General features: G+C 36.4%; 1 pseudogene; it reads right to left on the reverse strand.

Annotated features, from left to right (window-relative positions):
- Positions 1 to 5,034: 5,034 nt before the first annotated feature.
- Positions 5,035 to 5,153, reverse strand: LOC111729204 (annotated as a pseudogene).
- Positions 5,154 to 6,376: the final 1,223 nt, after the last annotated feature.

Below are 6,376 nucleotides of genomic sequence, written 5' to 3' on the forward strand. Positions count from 1 at the left end.
TAAAAATCCAATTCAAACCAAAAGACAAGAGCAAAAACAAATAGATAATAGACCAAGATCCTGTTGGGAGTCCAAAGGTAACTGTATTAAATCAATAGGTTTATTTTAGAAAAGATATGCATTTACTGTCTTTCTTAGCAACACAGCCTTCAAATTTTAGCTAAGCACATGGCTACCTAGATTAAAGTCTGTATTTAATAGCCTTCTTTCAAATGGGTGAGCCGCACACTTACGTTCTGGTAATGTTCCCATTATCCTCTACTAGTTTCTTGCTTGGACAGGGTGAAATTGGTGGTGAGAAAAGTAGCTATGATTTTCAATTAGACCTTGTGACTGGCTCTAGAAAGGGACTTATGCAGCTATGTTTTATGTTTTTTAATTGTTTCTTTCTCCCCTTTTCTCCTACTAATTTATTTAAGAATGCAATATTAAGACTGTGTTCAAATTTATATCACTCTGTGATGACACAGAAGCTATTAGGACTTTCTCTGTCTCCTATATAAGGAAAACATAACTGTTATCTGGACAAGGGACAAAGATGCTAAGGGGCACATATTGTAGATTTTGCTGGATAAGTTTTGTCTGTCTCTTTATATACCAATCTACCTTTTCCTCCTGACAACTCTCCTGGAAGGCTAGCATGTATGTAATACACCAATAAACATCTTTAAGCTCTGGTTTCTTATTTGGTTCACTCTGTGGCAGATGCTATCAGGAGATTAGAGGGAGAGAGGAGGCGTTCTGAGTTTCTGTTCTCCAGTTTCTTTCATGCTGGCTTACCTCAGGTTGGCTGCATGCCTCCACTGAAGGCAAAGGCTCCTGCCAGAGAGCCCTTTTTGCAGCTACTCTCAGAGTGCAGGTATGTACCCCCTCCCTTCCATGCCAGGAGTGGTCATGGCTCTCTGATATTGCTAGTTCTGGAATACCACCCTGACTTTTGTTCATTTTTCTAATGTCCACACATTTTATTAAAATCTCCTTAAATACCTAGTTTTGATGTTCCACTTTTTTTATTGCCAATTTACTGATAATACGCCTGATTTTCCCTACAGTATACTCACTTTCAGCTAACTTTGGTGTCTCCAAATACAAAGTCTTTGTAAGTATCTCACCCTATACTGACAATCTTGTTTGGGTTGTTATATTAGATTTCTATTGCTGAGTAACACATTAACACAATCATAGCATCTTAAAAGTCACCTACGTATTATCTCACAGTTCTGTAGGTCAGAAGTCTGGGCTTAACATTGCTGGTTCCTCTGCTCAGGGACTCGTAAGGTTGAAATCAAGGTGCCAGGTGACCTTGCTCTCATCTAGAGCTTGTGTTCAAGCTCATTCAGGTTGTTGGAAGAATTTAACTCCTTATAGACCTGAAGTCCTTGTTTCCTTGCTGTCTGTTGGTTGTAGCTGGGTAGGGTCACTCTTGGCTCCTAGAGGCTGCCCTCAGGTCCTGGCCACATGGCCCTCTCATAACATGGTAGCTACTTCTTCAAAGCCAGCATGGATCTCTCTCCAGTCTACAATCTTAGAGTTTTAAATTGTATAATATAATTATGGAGCAATTACCCCCATCACTTTTGCCATATAAAGAAACTGAATCAAAGGAATAATATTTCATTATATTTACAAATTCTTCCCAAACTCAAGAGGAAGAAGTTATGCAGGGTTTTTCCTAGGGAATGGGAATCGGGGAGTCCCTTGTTGCAATCTGCTTACAATAGTGTGGAAGGAGAGTCTGGGGTATCCAACTGCTTCTGATATACCTTCAACTAACTTTCCCATTTTCTTCATTACTGTACCTTCACAGTCTGAGATACCCAGGCCTCAATTTCTCAGTCTTATTGGGGCTTGCAAGTATAAAATGACTGGTTAAGAGGCGTTCCCAACTGTTGGTTTAGATTCAGCTTTCTTGGGTCTAATAAGAATTAGTGATTTAGTTTCTCCAGATGAATTTTCTAATCTTCTGCCTTGGGCGGGGTGGAAGAGGGGAGGTTTAAACCAGACTGTAGGTCTCCTGGAACTTGTTGGGGAAAGAAAGCTGAAGTCCTCACTATAAAATATACAAATTTTACTTAATCGTTCTATCTTCAGGTTAACATCTCACCTGTACTGCCCCCTCCTGTAAACCAAAGGCCGGAGTCTCTCTGGTCTAATTTTTTCCACAAAATAACCCTCCCTGTTTTCTATGAAGATAGTGAAAAAGTTGTTGTCCGTCTATACAAGAGATACTGGGAAGCTTAGTTTTCAACTGTTTTGCTGTAGTCTTTCATATGCCTTTATAATGCCCCACCTTGTCTGCCTCCTTCAGTGATCTCAGTGTCTCTAGCTTCTCAGCATTGGAGGGAAATTTGTGAGAAAAAATCTGCTTGTTTATCTTCAGATTTACATGTTTAATAATCATTTGCCCTGATAACTAACTAATTATCCCTTACTAGCAGCTTTCCATTTTCATTTATTGAGCTTTGGAGTTAAAGATATCCCCTAGTTCACTGACTATATTTGCTAAATAGAAAGTTTTTATTCTGTATCTGTGATGATTGTTGTTTGAGGGTGATTCTCAATAGAAAAGTAGGCACACATGATTTTATTCCACCATGAAAACCAAGGGTCAATGTTATGATAATGATGATTACTGTTATTATTATTATATAATAAAGTTTATAGGGCATGGTATCTGCTCAGGGAGTTGGGGTCTTTTTTATGGAAGGAAAGCTTAAGTCCATTGTCACTGAAGAGAGAAGAAAGATAACAGTGTGGCCTAAAAGCAGAAGTGAAACTGAGAATGTGTATATGGATTACCTGTGTTGGTTTTATAGTCTACCTGCCCTCTGCATTGAATAAAAGCACCTTGCGAAGTCACTGAAGTTGATGGAATGAAGATAAGATGTGTTTCTGCTTCCAGATAATTCTTATCAACAACAGATCTGCCGGCAGCCTTTGTATTCTCCAAAGCCACTTAAAAAAAAAAAAATCAAGTAATAAGCACAATGATCAATGGTTTGAATAGAAAACATAAATAATATGATACATTTGGGAAAGAATTTCCACTAAAAAAATCCAAACTAGGCATTTTTGTCTAATGTAAATCCATTATTAAGGAGTTATTTGGTCTACTGAAAGAATGATGAAACATTTCTATTTATTAAAAAGATCTGTAAGCTTCTAGATAAGATATTGTGGGGGATACTTTGATGTAAAAAGACACAGTAGACTTCAAAAAACTCACAGGTGGTAATATTAACCAAGGCACAGTTATCTCTTATTTTTAGTGTACAGGAATAATAAGGACTGAACTAAGCACATTGAATCTCAAATTGCATATTTTTTTAAACGTGGGGATCCTATACATACACATGCATGTGTGCACCTTTACAAATACACACACACAGATACCTCTTATTACCCCAGGACAATTAGAACAAAATCTCTGGATGTGAAGTTTGGGCTGTGGAATTTTAAAATGCTTTTTAGATAGTTCTAATGTGTAGCTAGAGTTGAGATTCACTGAACTAAAATTACAGATAACTTTAAAGGAAGACATAGAAGAGAGGAGAGGTAGTAACTTCCTTCTTTTTGTGTTGATGTTTTTTTATAATTTCCAAGAAAGCCAATGAGAAAACCCTTTAAACCTTTTCTGCTCTTTCTACCCTTTCTTTATGGATGGGAGAGGCAAGTGATTGGTTCTCTGTCACCAAATCTCAGCCTCTTCAATAGAGAATAAAGTGCTCCACTTTAGAGCAAAACCTGGGTCAATTAGCATCAGAGAATTTTTCTCTGTTTTCAAAGGTAAAGGGTTTTTTTGTCCCCTTTCCTCCCACTTTAATCAAACTACCAATTGCCATTCTATCAATTTAATCACAAGCTTCCTTTTGAAAGGTTTGTTGCTGAGGAATTAGTTTTCAGGGTCACTGAACCCCTGTGAGCAGCCCCATCTCAGAGAGTATTCATTCTGAATTCAAAGTCTTGCCTGTTTAGATCTCTGCTATAAACCTGAAGATGTAGTCAACCTATGAAAACATTGCTAAGAAATAAAGTTATGAGGGCTCAGCCACCTCTGTGAAGGCATCGAGTTCAGCTCTTTTTAATTTTGTTTAAAGATGGGATCCTTTTTTCATTCCTTGTAATAAAACCTGTCTTTCATTCTGAAAGGCAAACCAAGCTAAGAATAAAATAGTGTCATCAGTTCTTTTGGTAGTTTATTTAAAAATAGACATATTTCAAAATTATGAATATAAAAATAAACTTTTTTTATTAGTGTAAATTAATTCCAAGGAAAATTTCCCCCTTCCATTGTCAAGGAGAAGAAATTTAGTCAAAATGATTCCAACTCACTCAGAGATAACTTCTCTCTGTATATCATATGTATTTTTTTTTTACTGGCATGAACAGATTTTAATATGTTTGTTATAGCCTCTGAATATCCAGGTAGCTGGGCATAGCTGATCTAGATTCCATTCTGTTTTAAAAATCAATTAACAAAGTGGTCCTCCTAAAAAATTACTGCAAACTCTTCATTACAAACGACAATGAAGGATATAGAAGAACACAGATGGAGTCTGGAATCGCGAAGGTTTTCAGCATGTGAACAGGCAGGGGGAAAAAAGAGTCAACTATGTTTGACTTGCATATTTGTTATCTAATTAAGCTGGAGAGTGCTTCGGTGCCAGTTTTACCCATTCTTCCTCTCCAAAATAATATTGCAAATTTATTTATCTTCTTTCTTCCTGAAAAATTTTCAAACATTCTGTAAGTTATGCATAGAGATGTTCCCCAGAGAAACAAGGAGAAAAACATAGCAGAAGGGGACAGTGAACAGAATCTGTTCTTTGGTGATGATGGAAACTATTTGAATTCAGGATAGTAACAACATATATTTCTTCACAATACCTATTAGTCAGTTTCTCAAGTTTTAAGTTGAATATTTGGCATTGGAGTACTGAACTACCATGTAATAAAGTCTATCATAAAAATTCCTTATAAAAATGGAGAGAAAGAGAACTTTATTTATATTATTTCATTTTATTTTATTTTTTATGCCTACCGCACCTAGTCTTTCTAGGTGGTCTCCCATTCAAGTACTATCCGAGCCTGACCCTGCTTAGCTTCCGAGATCAGAGGGGATTGCACGTGTTCAGAGTGGCATGGCTGTAGACGAGAAAGAGAACTTTAAAAAACATTTATTTATATTATAACAGAAAAGAAAACTATTTAAAAGTGACTACTAACAAAAATGTTCTAATGTTAAAAAGTGTTTTGAAACATTTTGGTACATTTTAATATTTCAGTAGATTTAGGGGAGACATCTTTCAAGGAATAAGCACATTCATTTCAGATTTTCCTCCAACAGACAGAGTTGCTGCTTTGCTCTCTTGTTCTTTAAAAATCGAAGAGAACAACACATGTTTGTTTCTTATAATCTCAGTTGATCCAAATCCATAAACATTCGGTCTACGGAATTCAGAACTGTGCTGTGTGCTTTGCTCGAGTTGGACTGCAGTGAGCTTTTCCAGAACAAATAAGATCTTTTATCTCCTCTCTTTCCTGGATCTGAAGGTACTGTTATGATTTCTTGGGTCATTCTTGTCTCTTGTTGGCCTGGGACACTCTACATATAATTTTAGCAATTCTGTTAACTACAGTGCTTTACGACGGCATGGACTTAATTTAGATTTGGCATTCTTTCATTCAATAATTTGTCAACTTTTACAATTTGAAGACATAATAATGAGAAAGACACTCTCTGACCTCTGTATGTTTGCACACTACCAGGCAAAAATTTAGTGAATGATTTTAATTAAATAATTTTCAAGAAAATCCATAAGATGGTCATAAACAAAGAAGTACAGGGAATCATAGGGAAACCATTCTGCTCAAGGGAATTAAGAGTTAACGTTTCACTAGATATTATGTTGAATTGGATTGTCTATTTGAAATTTTAAATTTAGATATGATAGGCAAGGTATTTCCGGAAATACATAGCTGTGAAGAGTTTATTTATTGATTGAGATTAGATAGTTCCCATATCTAAATGTCCTTCCATGAATTCATGTGAGAGTACCACAAAGAGATTGCTACACAGAGCATCCTATTTCTTTATTTTTAGCTTTAATAATCACAAGTCAGCCAATAATCAAGTACAAAGATATAAGCAACTGAAAAACCCTGTAGGATAGAACCAGGCTACGATAAAGCATAACTCTGAATGAGCAAGATGACTTTGGATATGCCTTTATTCTATTCACCCCAAGCTCAATTCTGAGAAGATTCTTTGGAGCAGGACTGGCCAAGTAGTGCAGCACCTGCCTTTTCATTCATGCGGATCCACAAACCAAAAACAATGCTTGGAGCTGTTCTCAGAACAGTTCCAGGGTTTGCT

This window comes from Pteropus vampyrus, unplaced genomic scaffold, assembly GCF_000151845.1.
Source record: "Pteropus vampyrus isolate Shadow unplaced genomic scaffold, Pvam_2.0 Scaffold8, whole genome shotgun sequence".
NCBI lineage: Eukaryota > Metazoa > Chordata > Mammalia > Chiroptera > Pteropodidae > Pteropus > Pteropus vampyrus.